The sequence below is a fragment of the Lathyrus oleraceus genome, chromosome 3 (assembly GCF_024323335.1).
Source record: "Lathyrus oleraceus cultivar Zhongwan6 chromosome 3, CAAS_Psat_ZW6_1.0, whole genome shotgun sequence".
Lineage (NCBI taxonomy): Eukaryota > Viridiplantae > Streptophyta > Magnoliopsida > Fabales > Fabaceae > Lathyrus > Lathyrus oleraceus.
The window spans coordinates 383112972-383126159 of record NC_066581.1 but is presented as its reverse complement, the minus strand read 5'-3'; the positions used below and the strand labels follow the sequence as shown (position 1 = coordinate 383126159).

At 39.1% G+C, this 13188-nt stretch overlaps 1 non-coding gene across 1 annotated transcript; it reads left to right on the top strand.

Annotated features, from left to right (window-relative positions):
• The first annotated feature begins 8461 nt into the window (after positions 1 to 8461).
• LOC127133334 (small nucleolar RNA R71) lies at positions 8462 to 8568 on the top strand. The gene has a single exon (XR_007807317.1). It is a non-coding gene; the product is annotated as a small nucleolar RNA R71 (small nucleolar RNA).
• The last annotated feature ends 4620 nt before the right edge of the window (positions 8569 to 13188 follow it).

Below are 13188 nucleotides of genomic sequence, written 5' to 3'. Positions count from 1 at the left end.
TATATATATATATATATATATATATATATATATATATATTTTATAAGGGAAATAACAATGAAAAGAAAGATACATACTTGAAAAGGAAAAAGGAGGATGGAGAGAACATGGTTGTCCCCCCCGTACTTGAATGAAACATTGTCCTCAATGTTTGAAGGAAAAAAAAATGAATTACAAAGAGAAAGGAAAAAGAAAACTAAAGTTAAGGTTGCCTGCCGCCTCTTGTTCTGGGACCTGGTGATCGTTGACGTACTTCTAAGTTGTCGAACCTGCTAAGCAAATCAGTGAACCGCTGGTCGGTTATGGCATTCCTCTCTTCCTGCTGTTGTTGCATTTGGCGCATCATTTGCATCATTTCGAGATTCTGTGCTTGCATACCATCAATAGCATCCATGATGTCGTCGTTGGTTGCAGGCCTTCTTCGTCGATGACGTCGGGAGGATGGGCCAGCTGCAGTATCGGAAGGGTTGAGCGGGACTGATTGTTGTGCAGGAGCGTTGTCACCTTGCTCCATTTCTTCGAACTCGTCTGCAGACGGGTTTGTATGTGAAGGCTCGGTAGCTTCGGGAGCATTCAGATCATAGAGGTGGCGGTTGGGATTGGTGACATCGGTTAAGGCAATGTTGGGTAGAACAACGCTTGGGACTGCCTGGTTATTCACCATAAGGTAATATTTTCCGCCTACTCTGTTCTTTATTAGGCGGCTGGACCGACAGTAGCCTATATCCATAAAGAGGGGAGGTAAAGATTCTAAAGTTTGGAGTCGGTCCCCTAGGTTTAAGCCAAGTGCTATGGTGGTGATTAATCCACCAATTACAAAAGGTTGACGGCCTCTAGCACATAAGGTGCGGATATGATGAAATAGGAAGGAGGCGGCGTTTACCTTAGCATTCGGTTCGAAGACGCATTCGAGGAAGAATAGTTCCTTTGCGTTGACCTTGCTGTTGTTCGGTCTTCCAAAAACTGTGTTTTGTAGGATGCGGATAAAGTACCGGATAGTTGGGTTATGTATATGGGAAACAAGGAGCTCTTCCTAGTTGTTGGCATCTACACCGAATATTTTCCTAAAGAGGTCGAAAGCAGCAACTGTGCTCCAGTTTAGGTTTGGAGGGATTCTGGGGTAGACTTGACCTTTTATGGGGAATTGTAGCATGGTACTCAATTGGTTTTGGGATAGGGAGTACTCGGTATTGAACATACGGAAGGTTGCGGTACCGGTTAAGAATTCGTCCTCACCGGTGGGAGTGTTGTACGCATATGAACTTAAGAATTCTAAGGTTAGGGATGGGTAGGTGGGTTGATTATGCGTGCATAGAAAGGTTAGATCGGCAAGGCGGAGCATCCACTCGATACCTTGAAGTAATCCTAATTGTTGTAAACAAGTTGAATCAGGATACCTGGTAGAAGTGACACCTCGTTGTTGAAAGCGCTCAAATTGCTCCCTTTGATAGTTTTCATCTTCGGATCGGAAGATGATATTTCCGAAATTCTGATTTCCCGCCATACTGATGAATGAGTTGGAAGAAGTAATTTGGAAAGAAAAAGAAAATATATTTGATTGTATAGAATAGTTGTGATGTTGGAAGAAAGGTATGGTGGGTATTTATAGGAAAAATTTTGAAGTTGGAAAGGGAGTGGTTGAAAAGTGAATAAATGTGGGTAAATGTGAATAAATGGAAAAGGTGAAAAGTTGTAGGGTTGTAACGTTCGTCTCCAACGGTCTTTGTAAACATCCGTTACGCTCGTTACAGGAGCATGACGGGCGTCACAAGCACTTTGTGTGACATCCGTGATAGAATGTGTGACGCTCGTCACACAGTCTTTTTGGCAAGGTTCTGCTAGCGTTCTTCAGAATAACTTTGGTAATTTATTTTTTTATTATTTATTTTGTTTTGCTTCAGATTATTTTATTTTGCTATTTAATTTTCCTGCATGCTATAATAGTGCATAAATGTATTATATTGTTAATAATTTATGTAGGCAGCAACAGTAGAGAGCATTTTTTGATAAATATTGCATAATTCATAATAAAATAGGATAATTCAATAGCTTCATAAAATAATCGTAATGTAACAATGGAGAGAAACAAAAATGCGAAAGAGAAACAAATATGAACATAATTTGAAATAACATTAAATAATAAAACTAACTAAAACTAGATAACTAAGAAAAACGGCTTCTATCCATCTGCACGATCTCTGGCTGGAGGAGCAAAGGAGTTAACACGGTATAGTAACTCGTGAAACTGGTTTGTCATACTGTTCATTTATCCCAGAAATTCGTGTCTCAAGCTAGTGAACTCTTCTCTGAGGGCGTCTTGTTCTGACATCAAAGCTTCAATGGCAGTGTTATAATCAGTTCCGGGCATATGATGTCTAAGGTCGGGTATTGCCGATTCTTCGGTCTGAACAGGTTGAGGAGGAGGATCAATGTCATAATAACCAGAAGGTGTCTGAGGGTCTGATTCAGCATAAGGAATCAGGTCATCACAAATCTCATAGTCCTGGATGGATTCAGTGGATCTAGCAGGAGAGGGGGTTTCGTTCAGATTGTAGAGCCAGTTATTGCGGTTATGAACACTAGTCCTAGGATCGGGCATGGTGAATAGGCAAAGAACTTGGTTATTAATTATAAGCTCAAACTCATCAGATCCTAGGTTTGCTATAAACATAGTGTTGAAGAGGAAGGGTATACTCATAGTAGTAATGCCACAAAAAGGGCTTAAGTCAAGCATAGGCTGACGCAATCCGATAGCATTACCAATCATGGTTATCAAACCGCCTATTCAAATTGGTGCTCGTTCATCTTGGATAAGGTGGTCCAAATTTGCCAACATAAAAGTGGCACCGTTTACTGGACGGTTCTGGGAAGCACAAAATATGATGAAGAGTTCATCACGTGAAACTGTGGTACTGTTTGGCTTCTTCCCAAATAAGGTGTGGGTCAGGATCTTATGGAAATAACGGAAGGCCGGGTTATGTATGTTTCCAGAGAGAAACTCATGTTCCTCGGGATCGTCATTTCCAGTCAAGTTACCCCAAAAGTGTTCAAGTTCTCTATATTCAAAAAGTTCTTCTTGGCTCACTGTGAATGTGTCAAAGGATGTAGGGAAACCTAAAAGGTTGGTAAAGTCTTGAATATTAAATTGATACTCCATGTTAAACATTCTGAACTGGATGAAACCTCTGCTTATTCCTTTTCCATGGCTGGGTAGATAGATCAGAGAACTAAGGAATTCTAGAGTCAGTCTCCGGTAAGTGACAAATTGTCTACGGACAGGAGCGGTTTCCCACCCTATCTGACTCAGCAAATACAGGACACTTTGTCTTAGTCCAAGGGCAGTCATTGCCCAGTCATCAGCATACAAACTAGGTAGCATCTCTCGCGTGGCTAGTTCCTCAAACTTTTGTTTCTGAGTTGTTCCTCTGAATTTGATACCCATACGATCAATTTGTCTCATCAAGTTAGTGTTAGCTAGAGAAAAGAAAAACAAGAGTTTTAGTCAGGATTTGGTCAAATGCCGAAAGAAGAGAAAAGTTTTTTTAATAAATAAAAATAAATTAAGAATGAATACTAAACAAAAATTAAAAGAATAATTAAGGAAGAAATAGAAAAATAATAATAGAAGAAAATAATAAAATATTTGTGGGTTGTCTCCCACTAAGCGCTTTGTTTAATGTCGCAAGCTCGACATAAAAACTATCAATTATAAGTTATAAGTTCTTGAGGCATTTCGTCTAAGTGCAAGACTTGCGAATCTTCAGTGTTTTCTGCATAGTGATAATGTTTTAGACGTTGCCCGTTTACGGTAAATGGTTCCATAGATTTGCCTTTAATTTCTACTGCTCCACTGGGAAAAACTTTGGTGATTTGAAAAGGACCTGACCATCTAGATCGTAGTTTTCCCGGGAATAACTTTAGTCTGGAGTTAAATAAAAGGACTGTATCGCCTTGTTTGAAGATTTTCCTTGATATGCGCTTGTCATGCCATTGTTTTGTTCTTTCTTTGTAGATTCTGGCATTTTCGTAAGCGTCTCTTCTGAGTTCCTCTAATTCGCTTATATCAAGGATTCTCTTTTCGCCGGCGGCTTTATAGTTTAAATTTAGATTTTTAATAGCCCAATAGGCTTTATGTTCTAATTCAACCGGGAGGTGACAGGATTTTCCATAAATTAGCTTAAATGGGGTTGTCCCTATGGAAGTTTTGTAAGCAGTTCGGTAAGCCCATAAAGCTTCTGGTAATTTCAATGACCAGTCTTTCCTTGAAGTGGCGACTGTTTTCTCTAGTATCTGTTTGATTTCTCTGTTAGACACTTCCACTTCCCCACTGGTTTGAGGGTGGTAAGGTGTCGCTACTCTATGTCTTACGCCATACTTAAGTAGTAGTTTTTCGAGTACCTTGGATATGAAATGCGATCCACCATCACTGACTACTATTCTTGGGACACCAAACCTTGGAAATATTATATTCTTAAAGAGTCTAGTTACTACTCGTGTGTCGTTTGTTGGAGAAGTTATAGCTTCAATCCATTTCGATACGTAGTCAACTGCCACGAGTATGTATTTGTTACCGAAAGAGGATGGAAAAGGTCCCATGAAATCTATTCCCCACACGTCGAAAATCTCTACTTCCAAAACGCCTTTTTGTGGCATCTCGTCACGTCTAGATATGTTTCCTGTGCGTTGACATCTGTCACATTTCTTAATAGCTGCATGTACATCCTTCCATATATTTGGCCAATAGAAACCGGCTTGTAGGATTTTAGAGCAGGTCTTGGATGTACTTGCGTGTCCACCATAAGGAGCGGAGTGACAGTGTTGGATTATATTTTCTACCTCTTCTTCGGGTATACACCGACGGAAAATACCATTGGGGCCTCTTTTAAAAAGTAAGGGATCATCCTAGTAAATGTGTTTTATGTCATAGAAGAATCGTTTCTTCTGTTGGTAGGATAAGGTAGGTGGAACGATTCCGGCAGCTAAATAATTGACGAGGTCAGCATACCACGGTGTAACAGATATAGCTAAAGTGGTTTCTACCTGTTTATCAGCGTTATTTTCTTCCAAAGTAGCTATAAGTTTATCGTACGAGAAATCATCGTTGATCGATGTTCTTTCCGGTTCAAGGTTCTCAAGTCTAGAGAGGTGATCTGCTACTACGTTTTCAGTTCCTTTCTTGTCTTTGATTTCCAAATCGAACTCTTGTAGCAAAAGGATCCACCTTAGGAGTCTAGGTTTAGCATCCTTTTTTGTTAAGAGGTATTTGATAGCAGCGTGGTCAGTGTAGATGATTATTTTGGCTCCGACCAAGTAAGAACGAAATTTATCTAGCGCAAACACTACTGCTAGAAGTTCTTTCTCGGTTATGGCGTAATTCATTTGTGCTTCATCTAGAGTTCTACTTGCGTAATATATAACATGAAGCTTTTTATCCTTTCGTTGTCCCAAAACAGCACCTATAGCGTAATCACTAGCATCACACATTATTTCGAATGGTTCATTCCAATCTGGTGTCTGCATTATGGGTGCGGAGATCAGTGCTTGTTTAAGCGTTTGAAATGCTTCTAAACATTTATTGTCGAATATGAATTCAGCATCTTTCATTAATAACCTGGTTAAAGGTTTAGTTATTTTAGAGAAGTCTTTAATGAATCGTCGGTAGAAACCGGCATGTCCTAAGAAGCTTCGTACTTCTCTCACAGTTTTCGGGGGTTGAAGATTTTCGATTACCTCTATTTTAGCTTTGTCTACTTCAATTCCTCTGTTCGAGATGATGTGTCCTAAAACAATTCCTTCTTGTACCATAAAGTGGCATTTTTCCCAATTAAGTACTAGGTTTACTTTTACACATCGCTCTAGAACTCTTTCTAGGTTTTCAAGACATTCTTCAAAGCTTTGTCCGCATACGGAAAAGTCATCCATAAATATTTCCATGATGTTTTCTAGAAAATCGGCGAATATTGCCATCATGCACCTTTGGAAAGTTGCAGGAGCATTACACAAGCCAAACGGCATTCGTCTATAAGCGAAGGTACCAAAAGGGCACGTGAACGTTGTCTTTTCTTGGTCATCAGGGTGAATTGGTATTTGAAAGAAACCTGGGTAACCGTCTAGATAGCAGAAATGAGAATGTTTGGCTAATCGTTCTAACATCTGGTCAATGAATGGTAAAGGGAAATGATCTTTTCGGGTTGCTTTGTTTAGTTTCCTATAGTCAATGCACATTCTCCATCCCGATTCGATTCGTTTGGTTATAGTTTCTCCTTTTTCATTTTCAATGACTGTTACACCTCCTTTCTTTGGTACTACGTGTACAAGACTAACCCATTTGCTATCAGATATAGGATATATGATACCTGCCTCTAATAACTTGGTTATTTCCTTCTTCACTACCTCACTCAGGATCGGGTTTAGTCTCCTCTAGTGTTCCCTAGAAGTTTTACAATCTTCTTCTAGCATGATGCGGTGCATACAAATAGAGGGACTTATTCCTTTAAGATCGGTGATGTTGTAACCTAGTGCGGTTGGATATTTTCTTAAGATATGCAGGAGTTTTTCTGTTTCGAGTTTTCCTAGGTCAGCATTAACTATCACTGGTCGTTCAAGCTCTAAGTCTAGGAATTCATATCTCAGATTCCTGGGAAGTGTTTTCAGGTCTAAGGTTGGTTTCTTAAGGCATTGCGTAGGGTCCGGTGTTATTTCTAAACATTGGTTGAGTTTGCCTTCTACAAGATAGTCAGATGATTTGTCTTTTTCTAACTCCGTTTCTTTTATGCATTCATCGATGATATCCATGAAGTAACATGTATCTTCTATTGCAGGTGCTTTCAAAAATTGGGAAAGAATGAACTCAATTTTTTCTTCTCCTACTTCAAAAGTGAGTCGTCCTCGTTTCACGTCTATGATTGCACCGGCAGTTGCTAAGAACGGTCTTCCCAGTATAATGGGTGTAACTTCATCTTCTCTAATATCCATAATTATAAAATCAGTTGGAATGTAGAATTGACCTATGCGCACTGGAACGTTTTCAAGAATTCCTACAGGATATTTGACGGAACGATCTGCTAGTTGCACAGACATTTTAGTTGGTCGTAATTCTCCCATTTCAAGTCTCTTGCATATGGATAAAGGCATAACACTAATACCGGCTCCTAAATCGCATAAGGCTTTGTCAATGACAAACTTTCCTATGTGACAGGGTATAGAGAAACTACCTGGGTCTTTAAGTTTAGGAGGCATATTCTGGATTATAGCGCTACATTCAGCGGTGAGTGTAACGGTTTCGCTATCTTCAAGTTTCCTTTTATTAGAAAGAATTTCTTTTAAAAACTTGGCATATGAGGGCATCTGCGTAATAGCTTCTGTAAACGGAATTGTGACGTTTAATTGTTTTAGTAGGTCGACAATTTTTTTGAATTGGCCCGCATCTTTGGTTTTAATAAGCCTTTGAGGGTAAGGGATAGGCGGTTTATAAGGTGGCGGAGGTACATAAGGTTCCTTCTTTTCTACGGTTTCCTTGTTACTCTCTTCCTTTTCCTTAGGTTCACTTTCCTCCTCAGTTGACTTTTTAGAGTTTTGGTTTTCTATCCTTGGGTCAGACGGTCCTTCCACTTCCGTTCCACTTCTCAGTATAATTGCATGAGCGTGGTTTCTTGGGTTAGGTTGGGGTTGGCCAGGAAATGTACCAGTTGGGGCAGGTGTAGGCGCTTGTTGTTGAGCTACTTGTGAAATTTGCGTTTCCAGCATTTTGTTGTGAGTAGCCAGGGCATCTACTTTACTTGCTAGTTGTTTAATTTGTTCGCCAGTGTGTACATTCTGGTTTAAGAAATCTTTATTGGTTTGCTGTTGAGAAGCTATAAAGTTTTCCATCATGATTTCCAAGTTGGATTTCCTAGGGGCGTTATTGTTAGGTGTAGATGGGGTCGGCTTTTGATATCCCGGAGGTATAGCTGGGGCTTGATTTGGAGATTGTCCAGGTGCGTATAAAGCATTATTGCTCTTATATGAAAAATTGGGATGATTCTTCCAATTTGAGTTATAGGTGTGCGAGTAGGGGCTTCCTTGAGCATAGTTTACTTGCTCCGCTTGGATTCCTGTTAGGAGTTGACAATCTGCAGGAGTGTGACCTTGGATTCCACAGACTTCGCAATTCTGAGTTATGGCAACTACGGTGGCTGGAGGTGATACATTTAAACTTTCAATTTTCTGGACCAGAGCATCCACTTTTGCATTAACATGATCAAGGTTACTTATCTCGTACATGCCAGTTTTCGTTTGAGGTTTTTCTACCATTGTTCGTTCGCTTCCCCACTGATAGTGGTTTTGAGCCATGCTTTCGATAAGTTGGTAAGCGTCAGCATAAGGTTTGTTCATTAGTGCACCACCTGCGGCGACGTCTATTGTTAACCTCGTGTTGTACAGGAGACCATTATAGAAGGTATGAATTACTAACCAGTCCTCTAAACCATGGTGTGGACAAAGTCTCATCATGTCTTTGTATCTTTCCCATGCTTCGAAAAGAGACTCGTTATCTTTCTGTTTAAATCCATTTATCTGGGCTCTTAACATAGCTATTTTGCTTGGCGGAAAGTATCGAGCAAGAAAAACTTTCTTCAACTCGTTCCATGTGGTGACTAAGTTTGAAGGAAGAGATTGAAGCCATCTTCTAGCGCTATCTCTTAATGAGAAAGGAAAAAGACGAAGTCAAATTGCCTCTGAAGTGACACCATTAGCTTTAACAGTATCAGCGTATTGGACAAATACGGATAAATGAAGGTTTGGATCCTCGGTAGGATTTCCAGAGAATTGGTTCTGTTGCACTGCCTGCAACAGTGAAGGTTTAAGTTCAAAGTTGTTTGCTTCGATTGCGGGTGGAGCAATACTTGAATGCGGTTCATCTTGCGATGGAGCGGCGTAATCTCTAAGAGCACGAGCTGGTTCTGCCATCTCGGGTATCGAAGGGAAAATATTTTTGAAATCGGGAAGTTCAACAAGAGGGAGATTGTTTGCAGCACGATATTCCCGAATTCGTCGTAAGACTCGGAGATATAGTTCGATATCGTTGATTCGTAAGTAGAACGGCTCGCCTTGAGAGCGAGTGCGTGGCATACAAATCAACGAAAGAAAAGAAAAGAGAAAGAAAAGCCTTAGTCTCTACAACGTAACAGAAGAGTTACGATATCGACTAAATAAAAGTCCCCGGCAACGGCGCCAAAAACTTGATCGCGACTTTATGAGTCGAATTTGGGGTACAAACTGCAAGTGCACAGTTCTATCGCGTAGTTTTAAAAGATATCGATCCCACAGGGACTTATGAATCGATATACCGGTATCTAAGGTTACTTCGTAAAGCTAAGGCAGGTAATACTTTGATTGTTTGGGGGAAAGCTAAAACTAAAATAAGATCTAAAATAAATATTTAATAAGTGGATATCGGTATGTAGTTCGTCGTAATTAGGGAATCAATTATTTGTTGGTTTCTTGGTTTTAAAATAAATCTTTTCAGTTGATGCTATTGATTAAAAGTTTTATCTCAAACTCTCGCTCTGTTGAATAAACTATGATTTTATATTAACGTAGTTGTCACTTATAGTTAAGTCAAAAACCACTTTTTGAAAACAATAGGATCCGTAGAAACTCTTTTTAAGAAAACACTAATCGTTTAAACACCCTTATCTCAAACTCTCGCTCTGTTGACTTAGGTTATATAATTAAATTCATATGCTTAACTCTCGTCCTCACATTCAATCTTTAAAAATACTTTTTGAAAAAGGTTAGAATTTAATTAACTCTAAAAATTGCTCTCGCCCTGATCTAGAATTAATGTCCAATTTACACTGTCCAGTCAAAAACTCAAACTCTCGCTCTATTGCTTTTAACTTCTTTATGTCTTTTACTTTCGTACAAAAACCTTGTTATTAAACCTGTAAATTGAGACCGTAAAAAGAGTGATTTTAGTTTTAAACTTAATTAAACCAATTTGGTTTTGATTCCTTCATTCCGCTTACTCTACATACCGATACCTAAGTGAATCAGCCAGACATGCTAAACAGACTTAAATAATTATCATGCATAAACAGATTCATCTCAGGCAAATAATATAAATACACAGTAAAACAGGGCATATATAAATTCAAACAATAATTAAAGAACCTGAGAAATTAAATAGCAGTCTTGAACACTCCACCACAGGTCGGTTGGATCTGTTCTTGAATTCTTCAATCAGGCAGGAAAATAAAATAAAAGCGAAGGAATAAAAAAAACTAGATTCTAACGTAAGGTTAGATCCGGTAAAAGGTACACAATAGTTTCCGGTGTAGAAACTATTGTGCGAAAAAGAATTAACTAAATGCTAAAAAGGAAAATAGAAATTGCAAGGGAAAACAATATAAAACTCGTACAAGTATTGCTGTAAAAATATGCTTAAGCTACTGGAAAAGAAAAAATGCGAAAAAGCGAAAACGGCAAAGAAAGCTGGAAAAAGTGTGGAACCGAGAGCTTTCCAAAAAGCTCTATTTATACTGATACTTATTGCAACTGCTTCCAAGGGTTTTCCGTAAATATAGCCATTACGTTGTAAAAGGGTCAAGCGTGAAAGTAGCTTCAACGTGGTCTGTTGCGTTCTTGGTGCCAAAAATATAGGGGAATGGTGTGACGTCCGTCACACCATGTGTGACGCTCGTCACAGGAGTGTGCAAAGCGTGATGCTCGTCACAGCCTTTGTGACGCTCGTTGTAACACCCTTCTAAAATACCCCAAATATTTAATTAAAAATAATAAATATATAACAATCAGAGTAATTATGCCCTTCAAGGGTGTCACACACAATATTCCACAATATTCAACAATATAACGGTCATGCTCTTTTATTAATTCAAACATAAACATTTGCATAAAACGCAACGGATAGAGATCTCCTCAATCATGTAAAACATGTAACATTCACATGTAAATTATTCAACAAGGTAAATATCCCATCCCGATGTTACATCTATCAGAGCACGACCCACTAGGGAGACTACACTAGACTCCAAGCATTCGCTTCTACTCAACTCATTTCTCGTTACCTGAAAAATAGTTGTAAGGGTGAGTTCCTCAATCAATATAATAAGCATTATAAAATCTCATGTCATGTTAAGTAATTTAACACATTAATCACCCTAATCACAACATACAATCAGTAACAGCACATCAGCTCAACATCATACTCACACCAACATAAATCACAAGTATAATCTCAAATCATACTCCATAACAACACAAACACACGTATAATATTGGAATACATCCATTCATATTATACGCCATACATACATTATGCAATGAGACTCCACACATGCGGTACCGACTATTCTTGAACATATAGTTCAAGCTCACCGATCCCTCCAGATACGGCTACTAAGCTCACTAGTCTCACTCATTTGAGACCCAGTGACTCACTCACTAATTCCTCACCATGGGAATTAGCTACAGCCCCGAAGGCTAGACTATGCACACTAATCATCTAGCATGCAAACATCAACAACAAACCCACAATGGTTCACTCACTAATTCCTCACCATGGGAATTAGCTACAGCCCCAAAGGCTATGCTATGCACGCTAATCATCTAGCAATGCAGCATCAACAACAATTCACAATGGACATATGCTCACACTCTAAGTCATACAACAGTCCATTCACAAATACAGGCATAATATATACATTCACATCATTATGCATGCCATCATCCATCATCAACACATGTATCAACACATCATTATCATGTAAATCAATTAAACACAGTATTAGCACACTCTACTAATACCTATACTGCTCAAAACAGCGGGAAATAATCCCTATTACATCATACGCCAACATAGGCCAACTCTCAATTACGTACACAACATTTTAAATTAACATTTTTCCACTCTGCAACAGCGTTAACCGGTTAACGCCCTGGGTTAACCGGTTAACGCAGGCAAAAACACATTTTCTGGCAAAACGTAACAGTGTTAACCGGTTAACGCCCTGGGTTAACCGGTTAACGCAGGCAAAACAGCACAATTTCACAAATTATAACAGTGTTAACCGGTTAACACCCTGGGTTAACCGGTTAACGCAGACAAAACAGCAGTTCCTGCGCTAACACAAGGCAGAATGCAGAATTCTCCGCATTTTCCGCCGTTGGAGGACTTCCGGACCTCCGATTCCGATTCCGTAAAAAGCTATACGTTCGGAATTTCACAACTAACCCAAACACAGATTCAATTACAGTCTAAATACAATTTATCCAACATAATTCTTCAGCATCAAAAATCCCAATTAGGGTCAAATTAACGGCTTATCACTACCCATCACATATTATCCCATAATACCCATTAATCGACGATAAACCCCCCTTACCTGAGTTAATCCGGCAAATCTTTGAGCTCCAAGCTTTTCTCTCTTCAACCTTCAGCCCTTGCTCTGTCTCTTTGCCCTTTTCCTCTTTCACGATCGTTTCTCTGTTTTCACGTAAAACCTTATTTTCCAAATGAAACTCTTTTTCCTTATTCCAACTTATATATTTTCCAAATTATATTATTCCAATAATAATAATAATTCAATAATTCCCAAAAATAATAATAATAATAATTCCAATTATTTAATTAAATTAATAAATATATTATTAACTCAATTTAAATAATTATTTTATTATTATCGGGGTGTTACAACTCTCCCCCACTAAAAGAGTTTTCGTCCTCGAAAACATACCTCAAGCGAACAACTCTGGGTAAGACTCCTTCATCTTACTCTCCAGTTCCCAAGTCACATTGCCACCTGCTGGTCCTCCCCAAGCTACCTTCACCAAGGCAATCTCTTTACCTCGCAATTGCTTCAACTCTCGATCCTCAATCCTCATAGGTGATGTTTCAACAGTCAGGTTATCTCTCACCTGTACATCATTTACTTGGACTACATGCGACGGATCATGAATGTACCTCCTCAACTGAGACACATGAAAAACCTCATGCAAATTCGCAAGCGACGGCGGTAAAGCGATACGATAGGCTACTTCCCCTATCCTTTCCAAAATCTGATAAGGACCAATAAATCGAGGAGTCAACTTCTTTGACCTCAAAGCTCGACCAACCCCAGTTATCGGAGTAACACGAAGAAACACATGATCTCCCTCTTGGAACTCAAGTGACTTCCTCCTCTTATCATG